We start from the raw sequence: 26267 nt of genomic DNA, 5'->3' as shown, positions 1-26267 counted from the left end.
ATTGTTTAAAAGAGAAACATCAGTCTAGGTAATATAGTCATTTTTAATTATAGAAATTCTACCCAAGGACAATTGTAATTGTTTTCCATCCTAACAAATCCTTCTTGATTTGATTCCATGCCTTGTCATAATTATTTTGACATAGTTCGTATTCTTTGTAAAAATACCCAAAAGTCTTACTTTTGTCTCATTTCTTTTAATGCACTTTTTCCCCATCAATTCTTTTTGGTCTTCCATTTTCATATTTTGGTCAACTTCTTTGTCTATTTGCCATTCATTTTAAAACCAGCTAATGCCCTAAAATCCATTAATTTTTTCATCAATATTATGGTTTCTTCCAAAAGGTCTTTTAAAACTACCACAAAATTATAAGCAAAGCCCTTTTTACTTCTGGGCTTCTCTCCGCTGCGCTCTAGGATACATATTCTATGCTTCTACATGGAGTCCTTGACTTACAATAATTCATTTAATGACCGTTGAAAGTTACAAAGGCGCTGAAAAGTTGATTTATGACCATTTTTCAGAGTTACAGTCATGTGATCAAAATTCAGATGCTTGGCAACCAGCTCATACTTATGACCGTTGTTGTGTCCCAGGGTCACGTGATCACCTTTTGCAGCCTTCCTTCTGACAAGCAAAAGTCAATGGGGGAAGCCAGATTCATTTAATAGCCGTGTGACTAACTTATCAACTGCGGCGATTTCCTCAGCAACTGTGGCAAAAAACCTCGTAAAATGGGGCAAAATGCATTTCACAAATGTCTCACTTAAGAACAGAAATTTTGGGCACAATTGTGGTCGTAACTTGATCACTGCCTGTATATATTTCCTGGATTTGTTAATCCTGCCCAGCTCAGAAGAGTTTTCGTGGCATTGAAGATCTTAATACAGCCTTTAGTTTTTTTTCCTTTTTTCTCTGCAAAACCCCCCCCCCTTTTTTTTCTTTTTCACTGCCCCTTTCCCTTTTTCTTTTTAAATTCTTAGAGTCATAGAGCTACAAGGGACCTATCACAGAATAACAAGAATTGTAGTCTTCTAGTCCAACCCTCCCTGCCCAAAGCAGGACTCCTTATATGATTCTAGAGAATTTCACATTAGATTTTAAATTTTCACATTGACATTCACATTAAAAATTAAAAATATTTTTAAAATTATAATTTTTTTAATTTGGAAAGAAAACTTCCAAGGAGGCAATTTCAAATGGACAAACTACAGGAGGCAAGATGTTCCAATTGGCAAGGAAATTTTTTTTCACGCTACACACTTGTTAAGGTTTTTCTCCTGGGTGGATTTTTCATCTGCATTTGAAGATCTGAGTATCATATAAAAACCTTTGCCACATTCTAAGCCTTGATAAAGTTTGTCTCCAGTAAGAATTCACTGATGCCGAAAAAGAGTATTTTTTCAGGCAAAACATACATCACACTCCAAAGATTTATGCTGCATCTTTCCTATATGGATTAGAGTATGATTTTTAAGGGATGATTGACAAAAAAATGCTCTACCATGATCTAAGAGTTTCTAATTCCTTCCCCGTCTTACATGACTTCTAAGGGCTGAACAACTATGAAAAACTGCTCCACCATCAGGGCCTCTTAGGTCTTCTCCCATGAGAGTTTCCTGATATTTCCCTTTTAAGGAAAACATTTCAACACTCCATGAGTCTTTATGGCTTCATTCTTTTATGGACGTTTTGATGTCGTCCAAGGTGTTGTTTTTGGGAAAAGCATTTCCCACATTCTGCACATATGTACGGCTTCTCCCCTGTGTGGATTCTCTCATGAACCCGTAGCAACGTTGCAGTGAGAAAACCTTTCCCACATTCCCCACATTTATAGGGCTTCTCTCCTGTGTGCCCCTTCTGGTGTCTCCGGAGTTCAGCAGACTCCACAAATCGCTTGTCGCATTCTGGGCATTGATAGGGCCTGTCTCCGGTGTGAAGTCTCTCGTGTCGAATTAGGTGTGACGTTTGAGAGAAACATCTCCCACATTCTGAGCACATTTTATTTTTCGGCAGAGACCTGCACCGCTTCTTTGCTGTGTGAATCGTCTCATGTCTTCTAAGATATTCTTGGAAAGAAAAAGCCTTCCCACACTCCGGACATTTATATGGTTTCTCTCCACTGTGGGTCCTCAGATGTCTCACAAGATTATTTTTCTGAGAAAAACATTTATCACACTCCGAGCATTTGTGGGGCTTCTCTCCTATATGGATTTGCCAGTGACGTCTAAGGAAAGATGAATGAAGAAATGCTTTCCCACAGTCTAAACATTTGAATTTTTTTTCCCCACTGTGAATTTTCTTATGACGTCTCAGGGTTTCTATTGTACGAAAAAAAATTTCACACTCGATGCACTGATAAGGTTTCTCCCCTGTGTGGATTATCTGATGTCGAAAAAGATTTCCCTTTAGAGAAAAACATTTCTCACAATCGTTACATTTATAGGGTTTTTCTCCTGTGTGCGTCTTTTGGTGTTCCCAAAGTGTGGTAGATCTGCTAAATCGTTTCCCACATTCTGGGCATTCATGGGGTCTTTCCCCAGTGTGGATTCTCTGATGTCGATGAAGGGCTGATTTGATGGAAAAACATTTCCCACACTCTAGACATTGATAAGGTTTTTGTCCAGTGTGGATTTTTTGATGTCGCCGCAAGGCTGATTTGCTGGAAAAACATTTCCCACATTCTGGGCACGTTCTGTTTTCCTCCTCTGTGTGTATTTTAGTATGTTTGTAAAGTGATGAACTCTGAGTGAAACATTTTGTACACTTGAAGCATATATAAGGTTTTATTTGCAGGTGAATTTTCCTGTGGATTTTGAGACTTGTTTTTCGAACAAAAGATTTCCCACACTCCAGACATTGATAAGGTTTTTGTCCAGTATGGATTTGTTGATGTTTAAGCATCTCTGAGTTTTGAGAAAAGCAAAGCCCACACTGCACACAATTGCAGGGTTTCTCTTCAGTTGGGCTGTTCTGAGGCCTGGAAAAACACTGAGGCCTTCCTGAGGCCTCTTTCCCTGGTGGATATGTTAATGAGGCCTGATGTCCCAGCCTTTAGAAAAATGCTTCCCACACTCTCCACATTTGTAGGGCTTCAGTCCGGGGTGGCTCCGGAGATGTTTGGGAAAGCCGCACAGCCACAAAACGAGTTCCCACACTTCAAACACAGATGGGATGCATTCCCCATGTCCAGCTTCCGGTTAATCAAAAGGAGGGATTTGTGAGCAAAGAATATTCCGCACTCAGAGCACCTGAAAAGTCTCTCCTGGTTCCTCTGAGGGGACCTTCCATTGAAGTATTTCTCCCCCCAGCATAATTTCCGGTGTCTTCTCAGTTGCAAGGCTTTCTAAGTGGAGAAAATCTAACTGGAGGTTTGTCCGCTTTTCCTGGTGTCCCCTGCTGGATGAAGGAAAAAGAAGAAAAGAAGAAAGATTTGTGACGGCTGACAGAATAGCAATAGCAGTTAGACATATATACCGCTTCACAGTACTTTACAGCCCTCTCTAAGCGGTTTACAGAGTCAGCATATTGTTCCCCAACAATCTCGGTCCTCATTTTACTGACCTCGGAAGAATGGAAGGCTGAGTCAACTTTGAGCCGGTCAGAATCGAACTACTGGCAGTCGGCAGTTAGCCTGCAACACTGCATTTTAATCACTGTGCTATCATGGCTTTCGCTGTTGGGCCCATTTGCCTGCCCGAATTGTTAATGATCTGTGCCTTTTCATTTTTCTGGTGTGTGTGTGTGTGTGTGTGTGTGTGTGTGTGTGTGTGTGTTGCTCTATCATGTGAGAAAACATGGCAAAGACCCCCACCCCACACACTATATGTCAGGTAGCTCCAATGCAGAGAGAACAACCTATGTAGTTATTTATGGACACTGTTCTTTGGGCCACCACAGACTGAACATGGAGTCCTCCTAAAATGGCTTCCTATTGTTTCTTTATAGGGTGTAAATATATTCATCAGGGACAGCAATACATCATGGTGGGGGTTGAGACCCGTTTCCTGAAACAGAGGCTGATGGCGTCCTTTGGCCAAAACCTCCAACTGGTGGTCCTACTTGCCCAAGATAGACTTTGGGCTCCAACGTCAGCCAGTTTGATTTGGCTTCGTGTTTCATCCACCTAACCACTGGAATCACTTCACCAAGGGCAGCAGCACCAGAAACCATGGTTAAACTAGCAATGCCTTATTTGAGGGATGAGTAATGTCTGGTCTGAAAACTGATCCCCTCTTTGGGAGTGTGTGATGGGGTGAAACTCAAATTTTATCTCGTGGCCTTTACGGTTTAATAAAATTATAGTACAGTATTAACAAGTTTTTCTCCTCTCATATTTCATCATTTCCTACTTTGGTGTCATTGAATTCTGTAGTGTGAGATGTTGCTGAAGTCCAAAATCCATCTTAAATCCCTCTCTCCCCTCCCCACATTCCCTCTTTCCCCCTTTTCTCATCTGAAGCTCTGTTCATTTTTCCCTTCCTTTCCCTCCATGTCTCACCCAAGCTTCTTCTACCATTTGCTAGTTTCATTTCTAAATCAGCCACCAAGAAGCACCTCCACATTACAGCCTCTTCCGAGAAAAAAAAGGGAAATAATGGTTTTTAGAGATTCCACCCAGCTTTGTAGAAATGAAAGAAAATCAAAGCATTGGAATAAAATCCAGGATATTCGTTCCTCTCTATTTAGATTAGGCAGAAGGAAAGGGGATCTTTTCTGGGTAGGGAGAATATGAGGACATAAATGCCAGGTACAAAGGAGGAGATATAAGAAAGACACCCAAGACAAATAACGGACTTCAATGTCCATACACTAACACTCAAAGTTTAGGGAACAAATAGGGTGAATTGAAGTATTACTGTTTGAAGGCAGATATGGTATACTTGCCATTACTGAAACTTGGTGGGATGAAAGTCATGATTAGAATATACTTAATGTGGAGAAAAGCAAGGTTTTACACGTAGGCAGGAAAAATTAAAGGTACAAATACAGATTAGGCGAAACCTGGCTCAAAAACAGTTAACTGTGAGAGGGACCTCGGAGTCCAGTGGGGAATCACGTGAACATGAACCATCAGTGTGCAAAAGCATGCCAAAAATGCTAATACAATCCTTGGTTGTATAAATAAGAGTGGTAGAATCAAAATCACAAGAAGTATTAGTATAGCTTTATAAAGAGCAATTAAATTAGTAAGACCACACCCGGAATACTGCATCCAGGTTTGGTCACCATATTATAAAAGAGTTATTGAGAGCCTGCAAAAAGGGCAAAGAAGAGCAACTAAAATGATTAAAGGCCTGGAGAAAAAAACATGTGAAGGACGGTTGCAGGAATCATTTATGGCCAGCCTAGAGTAAAGATGGACTGGAGGCGACATGATAACAACATTCCAGTATTGGGGGACTGCCACAAGGAAGAGGGGTTCCACCTATTTTTCAAAGCGCTTCAAGGTGGGAAAAGAAAAAAATGGATGGAAACAAATCAAAGAGAAAAGCAACCTGGAGCTAAGCAGAAACTTCCTAACAGTGAGGACAATTATTATTATTATTATTATTATTATTAATAATAATAATAATAATAATAATAATAAACAACCTTTATTGTCAAAGTACAACATGTGTACATTGAGATTAGCTGAGCCTCCCCGTGCTCTCTCCCCCCAACACACAGTGACAACAATTAACAATTAACCAGTGGAGCAACAGTTTCCCTTCAGAAGTTGTGGGTGCTCCATCACCGGAGGCTTTTAAGAAGAGTCTGGATAGCCGCCTGTCTGGAAGGGTATGGGGTCTCCTGCTTGAGGAGGGGGTTGGACTAGAAGACCTCCAAGGTCCCTTCCAGCTGTATTGGGATTGATAAAACCCACCAAGGGGCTGCCACCTCACAGCCTCTTCAAAGCAAAACAAGGAAAATAATGATTTTTTTCAGATTCTGCCCAGCTTTGTAGAAACAAAAGAAAAAAAAGAACTAGAATAAAAGCAAATATTCATTCTCTATTTAGATTAAGCAGAAAGAAAGTGGATCTTTTCTGGGTTGGGAGAAGATGAGATCAAACAATTTATAGTCCCCCCCTTAAACCAACCTCCCCCCCCACTGAAGGGAGAAGGCGGGTCTTTCTTTCCATTGCCCCATATTCCCCCCCCCAATAAATCCTTAAAAAGAAAAGCCCCCCCTTTCCCTCCGTGGGGCGACCCCCCCCCAAATCCTTTCCCCCGGAGGCTCCCCGTCCAGCCCTGCCTCCAGCCGGGATCCTGGCAGGCTCAGCCACCCTCCGGGGACCCAGGGGGGACTCGGGGCTACCTTCCTCCTGGCCGGCCGAGGGAGAGCAGGAGCAGCCCCACCTGCCCGGAGCGGGGCCGAGGAGCAGCCTGGCCGGACGCCCAGAAGTTGCACCGCCGCCCGAAAAGCCCCAAAAGGCGGAGAAGAAAAATCCTCCGCAACGGAGCTATGAAACTCAGATTAAAGGGAGGGGGGGGCGGAGTAGGGAGAACGAGAGGACCTTCCTAGAGAGGCGCCTCGGAGGCTTCTTTCGGCTTTTCCGGTTCCATTTCCTCTCCCACGGGAGAGTGGGCGCTCTGGCCCTTCCTTCCTCTACTCCTCCGGTGGAGCGACCGGAGTTTCGGGGCTCGGGAAACGCCGCTTCCCCCTCGGAGGGAGCCGGGCGGAGGCCGGAGAACCCGGGAGCTTTTCCCTCCCTCCCTCTCACCTCCCGGGATTGGGAAGAGGCCGCCGGGGATCCTCTCTCCTTGCTTCCCCCCGAAATTTAGCGGGGACTCGGACGAGAGATCCCATATTCAGCACCTGGCAAGGCTGAGATGGCTGTGGAGGATGGGCTGCGTAGTAAGGATAAGGAGGGTCTGCCTAGCCCAGGGGGTAGGCAACCTCGGCTCTTTTATGACTCATGGACTTCGACTCCCAGAATTCCTGAGCCAGCTATGCTATGCTATGCATAGCTATGCTATGCTATGCTGGCTCAGGAATTCTGGGAGTCGAAGTCCATGAGTCATAAAAGAGCCGAGGTTGCCTACCCCTGGCCTAGCCCAAAGAGGCTGCGGTGATGATGGATCCGGTCGTGGCTCCTTCAGGGAGAGAGACCGATCTTAATCAAAATTAACTCCCAGCCCTGCTTTGCTTTGACCATGGTTTGCTGACCGCGGGGTAGCTGGTGGGTTTGTATAACTTTCCAAGGCACAAATGAGCAAACTTTACGGTACCACAGAGTTGAGCTTGGAGGTCTTCTAGCCCAGCCCCCTGCCCAAGCAAGAGATCCTATTGTCCAGGGTTAGGCAACCTCGGCTCTTTTATGACCCATGGACTTCAACTCCCAGAATTCTTGAGCCAGCTATGCTGAGTCAGGAATTCTGGGAGTTGAAGTCCATGCGTCATAAAAGAGCCGAGGTTGCCTTCCCCTGTCCTATGTATAGTCTGTTCTTAAATGTCTCCAGAGTGGGGTATTTACAACTTTTGGAGGCAAGCCATTGCACTGATTAATTGTTCTAAATGTGGGGAAATTCTCCTTAGTTCTAGGCTGCGCCTCTCTTCAATTAGCTTTCAGCCATTGCTTCTTGTTCAGCTTTCAGGTGCTTTGGAAAATAGGTTGTTCCCCTCCTACTTTCTGACAGCTTCTCAACTATGGGAAGATTGATTGCCATCCTGTCAGTCCTAGTCCTTCTCTTCCTTTTGACTAGACCAGGGGTAAGGGAACTTTGGCTCTTTTATAGCTGGCTCAGGAATTCTGGGAGTTTATTTTACTTTATTAAACTTATATACCACCCTTCTCCCGTAGGACTCAGGGTGGTTCACAAGGTTTTTTAAAACAATGCAACAAGTTACAAAAATTAAAAACAATTAAAATGATTACACTAACCTTGAACTAAAAACCCCAATTACAATTAAAATACAATTAAAACCCCAGTTAATACTCTCAGTCTAGGCCAGAAAGCTCGAAGAGCCAGGTCTTCAGGTCCCAGCGGAATGAGCGAAGGTCAGGGGAAGTCCTAAGCTCTACAGGCAGCTGGTTCCAAAGGGCCGGCGCACCCACAGAGAAGGCCCTCCCCCTGGGTATTGTCCGCCGGCAATCTTTTACCGGCGGTACCCTGAGGAGACCCACCCTGTGGGAGCGCACAGGACGGAGGGAACTTGATGCCGGCAGCAGGTGTTCCCTCAAATATCCCAGACCCAAGCCATTTAGGGCTTTATAGGTCATCACCAGCACCTTGAATCTCACCTGGAGGGCAACCGGAAGCCAATGCAGCTCGCGGAGTAGAGGTGTTACATGGGAGTATTGGGAAACCCCCATCACAACCTGTGAGGCTGCATTCTGCACCAGTTGAAGCCTCCGAGTGGTCCTCAAGGGCAGCCCCATGTAGAGAGCGTTGAAGTAGTCCAATTGGGAGGTCACGAGCGCATGAGTGACTGTGCACAGGGCATCTAGGTCCAGGTAGGGCCGCAACTGGCGTACCAGGCGAACCTGGGCAAAGGCCCCCCTGGTCACGGCTCCTATATGGTCTTCAAAACTGAGCCGCAAATCCAGGAGGATGCCCACGTTGCGAGCCCTATCGACGGGGGGTAACACCTCACCCCCCATCATTAAAGATGGAATGGACTGGTTAGTCTGAGATGCCGGTATGCATAGCCACTCAGTCTTGGCAGGATTGAGACGAAGCCTGTTTCTCCCCATCCAGACCTGGATCGCCTCCAGGCAATGGGACATTACGGCGAGGGCATCACTGGGTTGGTTCGGGGTAGAGAAAAAAAGTTGGGTATCATCAGCGTACTGATGATACCCCACCCCAAAACCACGAATGATCTCACCCAGTGGCTTCATGTAGATGTTGAACAGGAGGGGAGAGAGAACTGACCCCTGAGGAACTCCACAAACAAGAGGCCTCGGGGCAGACCTCTGCCCTCCTGTCAACACCAATTGCGAGCGGCCCAGGAGAAAGGAGAACCACTGCAAAACAGTGCCTCCCACTCCCAACCCCCTGAGACACCGCAATAGGATACCATGGTCGATGGTACCAAAAGCCACTGAGAGATCTAATAGAACTAGGACAGAGGAGCAACCCCTGTCCTGAGCCCACCAGAGATCATTCACCAGCGTGACCAATGCCGTCTCCGTGCTGTACCCGGGCCTGAAACATGATTGGTACGGGTCCAGATAATCAGTTTCCTCCAGGAACAGAGGAAGCTGATGCGCCACCACGCTCTCCACAACCTTCTCCAGGAAGCGAAGGTTGGAGACTGGACGATAGTTGTTTAAAATCACTGGGTCCAGGGCAGGCTTCTTGAGAAGAGGCCTCACCACCGCCTCTTTCAAAGTGGCGGGGAAGACACCCTCACTCAAAGAGGCAGATATTACTGCCTGGAACCAGCTTCGTGTCTCCTCTCGAGCCGCATAAATTAGCCAAGAGGGGCACGGGTCCAATAAACAGGCGGTGGAACTCAGCCTCCCCATAATCCTGTCCACATCATCAAGGGAAACAGGATCGAACTCAGTCCAGATAACATGCTCAAGACCGTCCGATTCCCCCATGTCAGACTCTGCCCAGTTAGAGTCCAAACCGGCCCGGATCTGAGCAATTTTGTCCGTCAGATGATGACTAAACTCCTTGGCCGGCCCCTGCAAGGGCTCCTCTCTCACCTTCTGATTAAGGAGGGAGCAAGTCACCCTAAACAGGGTGGCCAGGCGATTATCTGTGGACGCGATGAGGGCGGCGAAGTAATTAGACTTCGCCGTCCTCATCGCAGCAAGATAAGACCTTATAAAGGTTCTTAACTGAAGTCCACAAGTCATAAAAGAGCCAAGGTTGCCTACCCCTGGACTAGACATAATCAGTTCCTGCAACAATTCCTCTTATGTTTTAGCTTCAGTTCCCCTAATCATCTTTGTTGCTATTCTCTCACTAGTCTGAACATTTTGTTTTCTAGTGTGACACAAAAGATACAAAACCTCAAAGATGGATTTTGACCCAATTTGGAATTTTATGAATAAACGGTAGGAGAATGCTTGGGCGGTAGCAAAGAAATCCCAGGAGTAGGACCTAAATTTAATATGACTTTCCTTGCAACATTTTGGAAAGAAATATATCACGGGGTCAAGATGGATATCAGCTTTTCAAGGGAGGCCAAGTCAGGAAACAAAAACCAAATTCCAGAATTCTTATTTTATTGATATAACCTAGAGTGACGCAAACTTAAGATCGGAATGGTGGTTGCCACGATATTCCGTGACGTTCTGCAAAAGAGAAAGTTGGATAAGAGAAGGATAGGAAGTGCGTGGCAGTTCTGGAACTTTAGTGTTGGTGAAGAATACCGAGATTATCATGGCTAGCCAAGTAATTACATGTCCATCATTTGCACTAACAGTAGTTCAGTTTCAAATTCTCCCTAATAGTCTCTTGTTCAATATCATTTCATCTACTTTAAATTTTTCTCTTAACTCTACATAAGAAAAAGATGAAACACTAAATCCCTCTGCAATGAGTTGATCTCTTTACCATTATTCTCCTCTACTCTGAATCTTCTGATGTCTCCTTTTTGAGCAAAAAGTCTACGCTTTATGAACCTTTATGGCTTCATTCTTTTATGGACATTTTGATGACTTCCAAGGTTTTGTTTCTGGGAAAAGCATTTCCCACACTCCACACATTTGTACGGCTTTTCCCCCGTGTGGATTCTCTCATGAACCCGAAGCAATGTTGATGTGAGAAAACCTTTCCCACACTCCCCACATTTATAGGGTTTCTCTCCTGTGTGCCCTTCCTGGTGTCTCCGGAGTGCAGCCGACTCCACAAATCGCTTGTCGCATTCTGGGCATTGATAGGGCCTGTCTCCGGTGTGAAGTCTCTCGTGTCGAATTAGGTGTGACCTTTGTGAGAAACATCTCCCACATTGTGAGCACATTTTATTTTTCTGCACAGGCTTGTAAGGCTTCTTTCCTGTGTGAATCGTCTCGTGTCTTCTAAGATATAATTGGGAAGAAAAAGCCTTCCCACACTCCGGACATTTATATGGTTTCTCTCCACTGTGGGTCCTCAGATGTCTCAAAAGATTATTTTTCTGAGAAAAACATTTATCGCACTCCGAGCATTTATGGGGCTTCTCTCCTGTATGCATTTGCCAGTGACTTCTAAGGTGAGATGAATGAATGAATGCTTTCCCACAGTCTAAACATTTGAATTTTTTTACCCCTCTGTGAATTTTCTCATGATCTCTGAGGTTTGCTATCATACGAAAAAATTTTCCACACTCGATGCACTGATAGGGTTTCTCCCCTGTGTGGACAATCCGATGTCGAAAAAGACTTCTCTTTAGAGCAAAACATTTCTCACAATCATTACATTTATAGGGTTTTTCTCCTGTGTGCGTCTTTTGGTGTTCCCAAAGTGTAGTAGATCTGCTAAATCGTTTCCCACATTCTGGGCATTCATGGGGTCTTTCCCCAGTGTGGATTCTCTGATGTCGATGAAGGGCTGATTTGATGGAAAAACATTTCCCACATTCCAGACATTGATAAGGTTTTTGTCCAGTGTGGATTTTGTGATGTCGCCGCAAGGCTGATTTGCTGGAAAAACATTTCCCACATTCTAGGCACGTTCTCTTTTCCTCCTCTGTGTGTGTTTTATCATGCATGCAAAGAGATGAACTCCGAGTGAAACATTTTTCACACACTAAACATTTATAAGGTTTTATTGCCATGTGTATGTTTCTGTGGATTTTGAGACTTGTTTTTTGAACAAAAGGTTTCCCACACTCCAAACCTTGGTAAGGTTTTTGTCTAGTGTTGATGTTTAAGCATCTCTGAGTTTTGAGAAAAGCAAAGCCCACATTGCACACAATTGCAGGGTTTCTCTTCAGTTGGGCTGTTCCACTGAAGTATTTCTCCACCCAGCATCATTTCCGGCACCTTCTCAGTTGCAGGGCTTTCTAACAACTGGAACTTTGTCCACTTTTCCCGGGTGTCACCTGCTGGATGAAGGAAAAAGAAAAGAAGAGAGAAAGCTTCACGATGGCTGACAAAATAGCAATAGGACTTAGACATATACACCGCTTTACAGTACTTTACAGACCTCCCTAAGCGGTTTACAGAGTCAGCATATTGTCCCCCAACAATTTGGGTCCTCATTTTACTGACCTCGGAAGGATGGAAGACTGAGTCAACTTTGTGCACATGAGAATCAAACTGCTGGCAGTTGGCAGTTAGCCTGCAACACTGCATTTTAATCACTGTGCTGTCACAGCTTTCCCTGTTGGGCCCATTTGCCTGCCCAAATTGTTAATGATCCGTGCCTTTTCCTTTTTCTGGTGTGTGGTTGTGTCTATCATGTGAGAAAACATGGCAAAGACCCCCGCCCCGTAGACTTTGTATATATCAGGTAGCTCCAATGCAGAGACAACAACCTATGTAGTTATTCATGGACCTTGTTCTCTGGGCCTCCACAGACTGAACATGGGGTCCTCCTAAAACGGCTATTATTCTTTTATAGTTTAGGGAGGTTATAAATATATTCATTGGGGTCAGCAATACCTCATGGTGGGGGTTGAGACCCCCATTACCCCAAAGGGAGGCTGATGGCATCCTTTGGCCAAAACCTCCACCTGGGGTCCTACCTGCCCAAGACAGACTTTGGGCTCCCACGTCAGCCACTTTGTTTCGGCTTTGTGTGTTGCATCCACCCAACCACTGGAATCACTTCTCCAAGGGCAGCAGCACCAGAAACCATGGTTAAACTAGCAATGCTTTAGTTGAGGGATGTGTAATTTCTGGTTTGAAAGCTGATCCCTTCTTTGGAAGTGTGTGAGGGGGTGAAACTCAAGTTTTATCTCATGCCCTTTACGGTTTAATAAAATTATGGTAAGCTATTAAAAAGTTTTTCTCCTCTCATATTTCATCATTTTCCCTTCGGTGTCATTGAATTCTGCAGTTTGAGGTCTTGGTCAAGTCCAACATCCAGTGATTTTTTTGTAAAAGAAAAAGGTGTCGGACCTCACACATGTCATACAACCCGCCTTGCCTAACCTACAAGGTTCCATCCAAAAAAGGTGCCGGAACTCCGTTCTGGGAGTTCTATGAGAAACAAAGACCTGCCAATATCCATCCTGAATTCCTCCCTCTCCCCCCCCCCCCACTTTTCTCATCTGCAGCTCTGTTCATTTTTCCCTTCCTTTCCTCTCCATTTCTCTCCGAAGCTTCTTCTACCATTTGCTAGTTTCCTTTCTAAATCAGCCACCAAGAAGCAGCTGCCGCATCACAACCTCTTCTGAGAAAATACAAGGGAAATAACAATTTTTTAGAGATTCTAGCCAGCTTTGTAGAAACTAAAGAAAATCAAAGCATTGGAATAAAATCCAGGACATTCGTTCTTCTCCATTTATATTAAGCAGAAGGAAAGGGGATCTTTTCTGGTTAGGGAGAAGATGAGGACATAAATGCCAGTTACAAAGGAGGAGATATAAGAAACGTAGCCAAGACAAATAAAGCAGGGCTTTTCAACCCTGCTACCTTCCTCCTGGCCGGCCGAGGGAGAGCAGGAGCAGCCCCACCTGCCGAGGAGCAGCCTGGCCGGACGCCGAGAAGTTGCACCGCCGGCCGAAATGCCGCAAGGGGGAAAAAGGCGGGAAAGAAAAAAAAAATCCCCGGAAACTCAAGTCACCTCTGAAACAGCAGAGGTGGGAGGGAGAACGAGAGGAGCTTCCTAGAGAGCCGCCTCGGAGGCTTCTCCCCGCCCTTTCCGGTTCCATTTCCAGGCTCGTGGGAGTGGGCGCTCTGGCCCCTCCTTTCTCTACTCCTCCGTTGGAGCGACTGGAGTTTCGGGGCTGGGAAATCGCCGCGGAGCTTTTGCCTCCCTCCCTCTCTCCTCCCGGGAGTAGGAAGAGGCGGCCGGGGATCCTCGCTCCCTGGTTCCCCGCGAAGTTTGGGGGTGGGCTCGGACGAGGGATCCCCTATCCAGCACCTGGGAAGACTGCGATGGCTGTGGAAGATGGGTTGTGTGGTAGGGAGGCGGGCGTGATAAGGAGGGTCTGCCTAAAGGATGAGACAGACCAAGTGACAGAACTAGTGGACCAGAGGAATGCTGTAGATGTAATTTACTTGGACTTCAGTAAGAAGAGACTGGCCATCCTCCTCCTCCTCATTATTATTATTATTATTATTATTATTATTATTATTATTATTATTATTATTATTATTATCGTTATCTCCACTAGCTTTATTGTTGCTCAGGTTTCCTAAGGCCCACTTCAGTTCACATTCTAGGATGTCTGGGTTGAGGTCAGTGAGCACCTCATTATGGTTATCAGGTACGTTAAGCTCGTTCTTGTATAGTTCTTCTGTGAAGGACAGTCTCGGTTGACTGAAAGGCCTTATTTCCATGTATGTTGTGCCTGGATTGGTACTTTTGGAGATTTTTTTTTGCATTTCTCTTACTGCTGACCAGTAAGGGAATCTTCCAAGCAAGTCTTCAGCTTTCACTTCAAGGATCTGAATTAACAGAGGAGCAGAATCAAGAACACATTTAGTGTTACTACCTCTTTTTAAGACGTTGGTAAGAAGGGTATGTCTAGTTTAATGAAGAGAAGGACTAGGGGTGACATGATAGCAGTGTTCCAATATCTCAGGGGCTGCCACAAAGAAGAGGGGAGTCAAGCTATTCTCCAAAGCACCTGAAAGCAGGACAAGAAGCAACAGATGGAAACTAGTCAAGGAGAGAAGCAACCTAGAACTAAGGAGAAAATTCCTGACAGTTAGAATAATTAACCTGCCTCCAGAAGTGGTGAATGCTCCAACACTGGAAGTTTTTAAGAAGAGACTGGCCAGCCACTTGTCTGAAATGGTATAGGGTTTCCTGCCTGAGCAGGGGGTTGGACTAGATGACCACCAACTTCCAACTTCTTCTTCTAGCATACCAGGCGGAGCTACAAAAACTATCCATATGATGTAGTAACAACAACTTGCACCTGAACATCGGCAAGACAAAAGAGATGGTGCTAGACTTCCGGAGGAACCTGCCCCACTTTATATTGGGGAGGACTGTGTGGACAGTTTCCTTCTTTAAATTTCTGGGAGTCTACCTCTGTGAAGATCTGACCTGGCAAGGCTGAGATGGCTGTGGAGGATGGGTTGTGTGGTAGGGAGGCGGGCGTGATAAGCAGTGTCTGCCTAGCCCATGGGTAGTTGAACTCCATGAGTCATAAAAGAGCCGAGGTTGCCTACCCCTGGCCTAGCCCAAAGGATGCAGCATACAGGGCGGAGGTACAAAAACTATCCATATGGTGTTGCAACAACGTGCACCTGAACATCGGCAAGACAAAAGAGATGGTGCTAGACTTCCGGAGAAAAAAGGAGGAACCTGCCCGACTTTACATCAGGGAGGACTGTGTGGAGAGAGTTTCCTCCTTTCAATTTCTGGGAGTTTACCTCTGTGAAGATCCGACCTGGCAAGTTAACCCAACCCAGGTGGCTAGAAAGGCCCAACAGAGGCTTCACTTTATCACGGTCTTGCGGAAGAACAGGGTAGAACAATGGCTAACAACCCTCTTTTACCGGTCTATTATAAAGCACGTCCTCTCGTATGGTATTGTGGTTTGGTATGCTGGTCTGACAGCCACGTATAGGAAAGTATTACAGAGGGTGGTATGTACAGCACTAGACATTGTGTGCTGTCCCCTGACACCACTGGATGACCTCACTAGGGTTCGTTGCCTTGGAAAAGTGAGGAAAACTCTCAGGGAGGACTCACACCCTGGACGGTATCTCTTTACTCTCCTACCATTGGGTAGGAGATATAGGAGTATAGCCAGCCGCACCAACAGGCTGAAAAACAGCTTTCATCTGTGGACTGTTAGGCTTTTGAATGAGAAATAACTTTTGTGAATTGCATGCAGAATTGACTTGGGAGGCCAGTGTGTGGTGTAGTTGGTTCACATGGTGTAGTAAGATGGTTTGTTGTCGCTGTGTGTTGGGGGGTGGGAGCACAAAGGGAGGCTCAGCTAATCTTAATGTACACATAGTTGTACTTTAACAATAAAGGTTCATTCATTCTAGGTAGCCACTAATGATCTGCCCTTAAGAGCAGGGATCCATTCAAAGCTGGAGGACATTTTTCATAAAGTTCATCTGAAATCTACGTCTTTCAATTCAATCCAGGAAGTCAGATGTCTCCAGCTACAGAAGATGGAGTCAACAGAGCCTTGGTGGAGCAGTGGGCTAATGCCTCCTTAAGTAACACCAGCTGCCTGCAATTAGTGCAGGTTTGCATCCCACCAGGCTCAAGGTTGACTCAGCCTTCCATCCTTCTGAGGTAGGTAAAATGAGGACCCAGATTGTTGGGGGCAATAAGCTGACTTTGTAATAATGCCGCTTAGGGGGGGGGGGAAAGCCCTAATAAGCAGGCATATACATAGAATGAAGGCTACTGCTAAGCTTGTAAGCCGCCCTGAGTCTTCGGAGAAGGGCGGGATATAAATGGAATTAAAATACTGTATTTTCCGGCGTATAAGACAACTTTTTAACCCATGAAAATCTTCTCAAAAGTTGGGGGGTCTTCTTATACGCCGGGTCGTCTTATACGCCGGAAAAAAAACATAAATCAGTCGAGCGTCCCCGGTCTTGCAAAGCCGGGCCGCCCTGCGCAACTGAGCTATCTCTGGCGCGGCTCCGGGACACGGCTGGGCGGGAGCGTCGGGTGGCTCTCCCCACGTGAAGGCGGCGCTGCCCGTCGGCTCTTGGCCCGAGGGGAGGGCCTCGCGCCCACCGGACTCACCTGTCACCAGCACCGCTCTCCCCCCCGCGGGGATGCGCTTCCGCCAGGCGGTGCTGGCCGAGACTAGCCAGCAGGCAGCCGCCGTGAGCGCGGCGCTGAGGGGCAGCGGCAGGACGGCCTGGCCCAGCGCCTGCAGGACGGCCAGCAGCCCCATGTGCAGCAGCAGCCGGCGGCTCAGCAACAGGTCCGAGCGCAGGAGCCGCACTGCCAGGCTGCCCAGGAAAAGCAGCCACACCGAGAGGCTGCACGCCCAGTCTAGCTCCATGAGAGGCAGGGCGGGAAGCCGGCCGGGAAGGGGGACCGGGAGCCCGGGCCAAGTGCGCCTCGACCGACAGTGAGGGAAGCGGCACGAGTTGCAAAAAAGAGGTGGCGGGCGGAGCTGCCCCACCCTGCGCCCAATGGGAGAAGTTCAAGGCCTGGGGGGGAAGCAGGAGGGGCACCGGCTGTGGCAGGGTGGCAGCTGCCCTCCGGCGCTGCCTGCCGCCCGGGAAACGCTGCGCCTCGGGGGCCAGCAGAAGCGCGGGATCAGCGGGAGGGCCGGCGGGGCCAGTCGGGCCTTCGCCTCCTCTGCGACGGACAGGGAGGGCAGGGCAGCCCTCTGCTCTTGCCTTTGCGGGTCTTGTATGCGCAGGTGCAATTGGCAAAATTTGCCCCCTCGCTGCCCCCAAGGCCTAGGAGCCCTCAGGTGAAACGACCCCTTTTGCACGTCACCCGCGCCCTCCCCTGAAAAGAGCCTCCTGGGTTGAGAGGCGTCCTCCCAGCCAGAGCTCGAAGGCAAGAGCCCCCCAAGAAGCCCCTCTTCCCCGCAGGGGCCCGAGAGCCGCCTTCCATGGGGTGGAGCTGGAGCCCAGGCACTGGTGGGGTGGTTGCACCGCCCCCCCGGAAGGACGCCTCCCCTGCATCCTCCCTGGGGAGGGAGCACCCGCCCACCGCCAAGCCATTCTAAGTTCCAGGAACTTCCGGGGACTTCTGGCGGGCCTGGCGCCCCTCTCGCCCGCAGACCACGCAGCGGCCCTCACCAGCTGGCCTCGGCATGGCCACCTCAATCCCAAGCCTCTCCAGCGCGTCTTCCGAGCCCACCTGGCTGACCGCCTCCTGGGTGGGGCTTGGCTCCAGACGCGCGGATGCTCCGTCTGCAAATGTGCTCTCAAATGGGTGGGTGGAAGGAAAAGCCCCTTTGGGCTTCCAAAGGGAGGCTTTGCACCATCTGCATCAGACGGGGCTGAATCGGGCTTGTGTCGGACACTTGGCAACTGGCATGTAAGTATTTTCCGGCGTATAAGACGAAAAACCTTGAAAATCTTCTTAAAAGTTGGGGGTCGTCTTATACGCCAGGTCGTCTTATACGCTGGAAAATACGGTAAAATAAAAAAATAAAAAAGGATCAAGATGGCTGCTGCTTTAACAGGCATCACATACACAGCTAAAAAGCAGCAGCTCTTTTCCTGAAGAGGATGGCACAATTTGACTGCCGTCTTGGCTTTTTAAAACTCCCTGAAAGCAGCCCTCTTGATTATTTTGAACAATAATTTTATTAAGGATTATATTCACAGATCAAAGAAACTTCATGCAAATACGTGTGTGTGTGAATATACAAAAAGGACTGTTTCTCCTAAACCAGGGGTAGTGTCAGGACCCACCCCAATCCACGTCTTAGGAAAACAAAAACTCTTGGAGTCAGTTCTAGTCCAAAAGGAATTTTTACTAGGACATGCTAGGTTGTGGAAATACAAGACAGGACTTGGTATTGTTTTACAAACTGAAACTTTATAAAGTGTTGCCGGTTCAACCCCCCTTCCCTCAACCCCATTTGGTCAGCCCCCCATCATTTTACTTCCTGTCATCCCTTTCGTGGGAAAAAGGGACTTTGAATCTTTATGGTTATTGCCTTCTTCCTCTGCAAATTCAAATGGAGACACAGGCCAGATGCCTTCTTCTCTAACCCTCCCTTTTGTTCCCCCAGTTTAAAAGGTTTCCCTTGGTCTTTGAAATAACCTAAGGCAGGATGAATCCACATCCGCTCCTCCATCGGGAGATGGCAGGATCCATGGGGGGGGGGGCGGATAATGTTTTAAACATACATTTATGAATGTGATATAAATGGATTCTGACAGGTAGGCAACCTTGGCTCTTTTATGACTCGTGGACTTCAACTCCCAGAATACCTGAGACAGTATGGCTCAGCTTGGAAACCTCTCCCTTTTCCCTCAGCACGGCTGGCTCAGGAATTCTGGGACTTGAAGTCCACGAGTCATAAAAGAGCCAAGATTGCCTACCCCTGTCCTAAACCATCCTCTTAACAAATAATTTTGGCCATCTGCCCACATCAGATTATGAATGGTAATTATGGGGAAGAGGTCATGGATTCGGACCGGTTTGGACTCCAGCTGGGCAGAGTCTGACGATCAGGACACGGGCGGTCTTGTCAATGTTATCTGGGAGGAGTTCGATTCTGTGACCCCTGATGAAGTGGACAGGATTATGGGGAAGCTGAGTTCCACCACATGCTTATTGGACCCGTGCCCTTCTTGGCTGGTTTACGCAGCTAGGGAGAGGACACGAGGCTGGCTCCAGGCGGTTATATCTGCTTCTTTGAGTGAGGGTTATTTCCCCACCGTCTTGAAGGAGGCGGTGGTGAGACCTCTCCTCAAGAAGCCTGCCTTGGACCCAGCTGTATTGAACAACTTCCGTCCAGTCTCCAACCTTCGCTTTCTTGCGAAGGTTGTTGAGAGTGTGGTGGCGCATCAGCTCCCTCTGGTCCTGGATGAAGCGGATTATCTGGACCCTTACCAATCGGGTTTCAGGCCCGGGCACAGCACGGAGACGGCATTGGTCGCTCTGGTGAATGATCTCTGGAGGGCTCGGGATAGGGGGTATTCCTCTGTCCTAGTCCTATTAGACCTCTCGGCGGCTTTTGATACCATCGACCATGGTATCCTGCTGCAGCGTCTCAGGGGATTGGGAGTGGGAGGCACGGTTTTTCAGTGGTTCTCCTCCTATCTCCTGGGACGCTCGCAGTCGGTGTTGGCAGGGGGGCAGAGGTCGACCCCTAGGACTCTCGCTTGTGGAGTTCCTCAGGGGTCGGTCCTCTCGCCTCTCCTGTTCAACATCTATATGAAGCCGCTGGGTGAGATCATTCGTGGTTTTGGAGTTGGGTATCATCAATATGCTGATGATACCCAACTTTTTATTTCGACCCCAAACCACCCCAGTGATGCCCTCGCTGTGATGTCCCGTTGCCTGGAGGCGGTTCGGGTCTGGATGGGGAGGAACAGACTTCAACTCAACCCTGACAAGACTGAGTGGCTGTACATTCCGGCTTCCCGAGACACCTGGGATGTTCCACCTCTTTCTATGGGGGGGTGAGCTTTTACCCCCTGTGGATAGGGCTCGCAACTTGGGAGTCCTCCTAGATTCACGACTCACTTTGGAGGATCACATAGTGGCCGTGACTAGGGGGGCTTTTGCCCAGGTTCGCCTGGTGCGCCAGTTGCGGCCCTATCTGGATCGGGAGGCCTTGTGTACGGTCACTCATGCGCTCGTGACCTCTCGCCTAGACTACTGTAACGCTCTCTACATGGGACTTCCCTTGAAGACTACTCGGAGGCTCCAACTGGTACAGAATGCGGCCGCGAGAGTTGTCTTGGGAGTTTCCCGGTACTCCCATGTTACACCTTTGCTCCGTGAGCTGCATTGGTTGCCAGTTGTCTTCCGGGTAAGGTTCAAGGTTTTGGTTATGATCTTTAAGTCCCTACATGGCATGGGTCCGCGATACCTCGAGGACCACCTGCTGCCGGCGTCGACTCCCCTCCGCCCTGTGCGCGCCCACAGAGAGGGCCTCCTCAGGGTGCCTCCTGTCAAGGAATGTCGACTGGTGGCCCCCAGGGGGAGGGCCTTCTCTGTGGGTGCTCCGGCGTTATGGAATCAACTGCCGGTCGAGCTCCGGATGGCATCAGACCTCCGATCCTTCCGTCGCGGGTTGAAGACCCATTTATTTGAACTAGCGGGTCTGGCCTGATGGGGGTACTTGGGTTTTTTATTGGTTTGTTTTAGTATTTTGGTTTTAACTTGGGCATTAATTTAATTATTTTTTAATGTTTGTATTGGTGTTTATATTTATGCCCTGTGAACCGCCCTGAGTCCCTTTGGGAGAAGGGCGGTATAAAAATCTCAATAAATTAAATTAATTCATTTTGGACCTTCCCAATATGGAGTATTACAGTGGATCACAACTTCTTTAAAAAGTTTTGAATCTTGCGAAGACATTTGGCAATTACGAGACCCCTTCAAACTGAAAACTAATGTAATTTTAGAATGACTGGATCACTTAGGACTCTTGAGCAATATGAAATTAACCTTTAATGACTATAATGTATTTAATTCCATAATATTTCTGACATGCTGCACGAATTCAACAGGCAAAAAGCGTTTTGCTGCTGAACTTTGTTTGCACTTGGTGTCTGATGCATCTCGCTGCAGTGTCCCAACAGTAATTAGCAGGCCTTGATGGATTCCATTGATTGATGGGTGAATAAATAGATTTTTTTTTAAAGGGGGTTGAAAGAAATTTCTTCTTAATTCCAGGTTGCTTCTCTCCTTGATTAGTTTCCATCCATTGTTTCTTGTCGTGCCTTCAGGTGCTTTGAAAAATAAGTTGATCCTCTCTTCTTTCTGGCACCCCCTGAAATACTGGAATAGTGCTATTATGCCACGCCATTGTTTAGATAGAAACTCAAGAGAAAGAAAGGAGACATTAACTGAACTTGAACAAAGGCTGGATCAGGAAGAAGTTGTTGCAAAGAGATCTAAACTTCCTTGCCTGTTTTTGGAAAAGAAAGAAAAATGCTATCAGGTGTTTAAGATGGATATCAGCATTTAAAGGAAGACTAAATCAGGAAACAAGTGCCAGAAGAATTTAGAACTCCATTTTATGGATATAGGCTAGGGACCTTGGAGGTCATCTAATCCAAACCTCTGCTCAGGCAGGAAACGCTATACCATTTCAGGCAAATGGCTGTCCAGTCTCTTCTTAAAAACTTCCAGTGTTGGAGCATTCACAGCTTCTGGACGCAGGATGTTCCACTAGTTAATTCTTCTACCTTTCCTATATGGATTGGAGTATGATTTTTAAGGGATGAATGACAGAAAAAATGTTCTCTCACGATCAAAGAGTTTCTACTTTTAAGAACTTTTACATCACCTCTAAGGGTTGAACAACTATGAAAAACTGTTCCACCATCAGGGCCTCTTAGGTGTTCTCCCATGTGAGTTTCCTGGTATTTCCCTTTTAAGGAAAATATTTCTACACTCTATGAGTCTTTATGGCTTCATTCTTTTATGGATGTTTTGATGTCGTCGAAGGTGTTGTTTTACGGTAAAACATTTCCCACACTCCACGCATTTGTACGGCTTCTCCCCTGTGTGGATTCTCTGATGATCCCGAAGCAATGTTGATGTGAGAAAACCTTTCCCACACTCCCCACATTTATAGGGCCTCTCTCCTGTGTGCCCCTTCTGGTGTCTCCGGAGATCAGCAGACATCACAAATCGCTTGTCGCATTCTGGACATTGATAGGGCCTGTCTCCGGTGTGAAATCTCTCGTGTCGAGTTAGCTGTGACCTTTCTGAGAAACATCTCCCACATTCTGAGCACATTTTATTTTTCTGCAGAGGCTTGTTTGCTGTGTGAATCGTCTCGTGTCTTCTAAGATATACTTGGCAAGAAAAACACTTCCCACACTCCGGACATTTATATGGTTTCTCTCCACTGTGGGTGCTCTGATGTATCAAAAGACTACTTTTCTGAGAAAAACATTTATCGCACTCCGAGCATTTATGGGGCTTCTCTCCTATATGGACTTGCCAGTGACGTCTAAGGTTAGATGACTGAATAAATGCTTTCCCACAGTGTAAACATTTGAATTTTTTTACCCCTCTGTGAATTTTCTCATGATCTCTGAGGTTTGCTATCACACGAAAAAATTTTCCACACTCGATGCACTGATACGGTTTCTCCCCTGTGTGAATTATCTGATGTTGAAAAAGACTTTCCTTTACAGTAAAACATTTCTCACAGTCGTTACATTTATAGGGTTTTTCTCCTGTGTGACTCTTCTGGTGTCTCTGAAGTCCAGAAGAATACACAAATCGTTTGTCACATGTTGGGCATTCATGGGGTCTTTCCTCAGTGTGGCTTCTCTGATGTCGATGGAGGGCTGATTTTATGGAAAAACATTTCCCACACTCCAGACATTCATAAGGTTTTTCCCCAGTGTGGATTCTCTGATGTTGCTGCACGGCTGATTTGCTGGAAAAACATTTCCCACATTCTGGGCACGTTCTGCTTTCCTCCTCTGTGTGTATTTTATCATGTTTGCAAAGAGATGAACTCCGAGTGAAACATTTTCCACACTTGAAGCATTTATAAGGTTTTATTTTCATGTGAACTTTCCTATGGACTTTGAGACTTGTTTTTCGAACAAAGATTTTTCACACTCCAGACACTGGTAAGGGTTTTGTCCAGTATGGATTTCTTGATGTTTAAGCATCTCTTGAGTTTTGAGAAAAGCAAAGCCCACACTGCACACAATTGCAGGGTTTCTCTTCAGTTGGGCTGTTCTGAGGCCTGGAAAAACACTGAGGCCTTCCTGACGCCTCTTTCGCTGGTGGATACGCTAATGAGCCCCGATGTCCCAGCCTTTAGCAAAATGCTTCCCACACTCCACATTTATAGGACTTCAGTCTGGGGTGGCTCCGGAGACGTTTGGGAAAGCCCCACAGCGACAAAATGAGTTCCCACACTTCAAACACAGATGGGATCCATTCCCCGTGTCCAGCTTCCGGTTAATCAAAAGGAGGGATTTGTGAGCAAAGGATATCCCGCACTCAGAGCTCTTGAACAGTCTCTCCTGGTTCCTCTGAGGGGACCTTCCATTGAAGTATTTCTCCACCCAGCATAATTTCTGGTGCCTTCTCAGTTGCAGGCTTCTGAGCGGAGAAAATCTAACAACTGGAACTTTGTCCACTTTTCCTGGGATCACCTGCTGAAGAAAAAAGAAGAAAGATTCGTGATGGCTGACAGAATACCAATAGCATATTGCCCCCCAACAATTTGAGTCCTCATTTTACCAACCTCAGAAGGATGGAAGCCTGAATTAACACAGCAAAGATCCCAATCATTAGATGGCGAAAGTATTTGAGTTTCAACTTCAGGATCTGGCCTTCTAAAGAGCAGTCAGGGTTGATCTCCTCTAGGACTGACCGGTTTGATTGCCTTGCAGTCCAAGGTACTTGCTGGAGTCTTCTCCAGCACCATAGTTCAAAGGCTTCAATTCTTTGGCGCTCAACCTTTTTTATGGTCCAGCTTTCACTGCCATACATTGCAACTGGGAAAACCATAGCCTTGATTATACGCACTTTTGTTGGCAGGGTGATGTCTCTGCTTTTTAGTGTGTTGTCTAGAGTTGCCATGGCTATCCTCCCCAGGACCATGTGTATTTTAATTTCTTGGCTGCAGTCCCCATCTGCAGTGATGTTGGAACCCAGAAAAATAAAATCTGTCACTACCTCCATTTCTTCCCCATCTACTTGCCAGGAATTGTGAGGGCCAGATGCCATGATCTTGGTTTTCTTAATGTTAAGTTTAAAGCCAACTTTTCCACTCTCCTTCTTCACCTGCAACAAGAGGCTCTTTAGTTCCTCTTCACTTTCTACCATTAGAGTGGTATCATCTGCATGTCTTAGGTTGTTGATATTTCTCCTGGCAATCTTAATTCCAACTTTTGATTCATCTAGCCCTGCCTTTCTCATGATGTGCTCTGCATATAAGTAAAGCAGGCAGGGCGACAGAATACAGCCTTGCCAGACTCCTTTCCCAATTTTGAACCAATCAGTGGTTCCGTGTCCAGTTCTCACTGTTGCTTCTTGATCAGCATATAGGTTTATCAAGAGACAAATAAGATGGTGTGGTACTCCCATGTCTTTAAGAACTTGTCACAGTTTGTTGTGATCCAAACAATCAAATGCTTTAGCATAGTCAATGAAGAAGTAGATCTTTTTCTGGAACTCCCTAGCTTTCTCCATGATCCAGCGTATGTTGGCAATTTGATCTCTAGTTCCTCTGCCTGTTCAAAATCCTGCCTGTACTTCTGGTAGTTCTCGATCCACATACTGCTGGAGTCTAGATTGTAGACTTTTAAGCATAACTTTACTAGCATGTGAAATGAGTGCCGTGATGCGATAGTTTGAATATTCTTTGGCACTGCCTTTCTTTGGAATTAGAATATAAACTGATCTTTTCCAATCCTGTGGCCACTATTGAGTTTTCCAAATTTGCTGGCAAATTGAGTGTAACACTTTTACTGCATCGTCTTTTAAGATTTTGAACACCTCAGCTGGAATACTGTCACCAGATATGATATTGTTGCCATTACGGAAACATGGTGGGACAAAACCCACAAATGGAACACACAGCTAGAGGGATTTAAATTATTTAAAAGAAACAGACTAAACAAGAGAGGAGGTGGAGTTGCTCTCTATATAATGGATGCCTGGGAAAGGGCAGCTGCCGGGGCACTTGACTGTGTTGTACCCTTGCGACCTCTGACCCGGCGCAGATCCTGTTGGGCTCCGTGGTTCTCTGCAGAGCTCCGAGAGATGAAGCGTCGGAGACGGGGTCTAGAGAGCAGTTGGAGGTCCAGCCGATCTGAATCTGACCGATTGCAGTTAAGAACCTTTATAAGGTCTTATCTTGCAGCAATAAGGACGGCAAAGTCTAACTACTTCGCTGCCCTCATAGCGTCCGCAGATAATTGCCCGGCCGCCCTGTTTAGGGTAACTCGCTCCCTCCTTAATCAGGAGGTGAGGGAGGATCCCTTACGGGGACGAGCCGAGGAGTTTAGTCATCATCTGGCGGACAAAATCGCTCAGATCCGGACCGGTCTGGACTCTGACTGGGCAGAGTCTGATGTGGAGGAATCGGACGGTCTTGAGCATGTTATCTGGACTGAGTTCGATCCTGTTTCCCCTGATGATGTGGATAGGATCATGGGGAGGCTGAGCACCACCACCTGTTTGTTGGATCCGTGCCCCTCATGGCTAGTTTATGCGGCCCCGGAGGAGACACGAGGCTGGTTCCAGGCAGTAATAACTGCTTCTTTGAAAGAGGGTGTCTTCCATGCCGCCTTGAAGGAGGCGGTGGTGAGACTCCTCCTCAAAAAGCCTCCCCTGGACCTGGCTGTTTTAAATAACTATCGTCCTGTCTCCAACCTTCGCTTTTTGGCGAAGGTCGTTGAGAGTGTGGTGGCGCATCAGCTTCCTCTGTTCCTGGAGGAAACTGATTATCTGGACCCGTACCAATCGGGTTTCAGGCCCGGGCACAGTATGGAGACGGCATTGGTCGCGCTGGTGAATGATCTCTGGCGGGCTCGGGACAGGGGTTGTTCCTCTGTCTTGGTCCTATTAGATCTCTCAGCGGCTTTTGATACCATCGACCATGGTATCCTA

At 46.9% G+C, this 26267-nt stretch overlaps 2 protein-coding genes across 3 annotated transcripts in view; one reads left to right on the top strand and one right to left on the bottom strand.

The window, feature by feature from the left end:
- Positions 1–26267, top strand: part of LOC310636510 (uncharacterized protein) — a 161530-nt gene that overhangs the window by 77390 nt on the left and 57873 nt on the right. The gene's annotated exons all lie outside the window — the stretch shown is intronic.
- LOC310636518 (uncharacterized protein) overlaps positions 9995–26267 on the bottom strand; it is a 59093-nt gene continuing 42820 nt past the window's right edge. The window contains exon 3 of the mRNA XM_083356436.1: positions 9995–10043. The gene's annotated coding sequence lies outside the window, so the exon portion shown is untranslated. The remainder of the gene's footprint in view (positions 10044–26267) is intronic.

This window comes from Vipera ursinii, assembly GCF_947247035.1.
Source record: "Vipera ursinii genome assembly, chromosome: 2".
Lineage (NCBI taxonomy): Eukaryota > Metazoa > Chordata > Lepidosauria > Squamata > Viperidae > Vipera > Vipera ursinii.
This window is presented reverse-complemented; position numbering and strand designations above follow the sequence as displayed.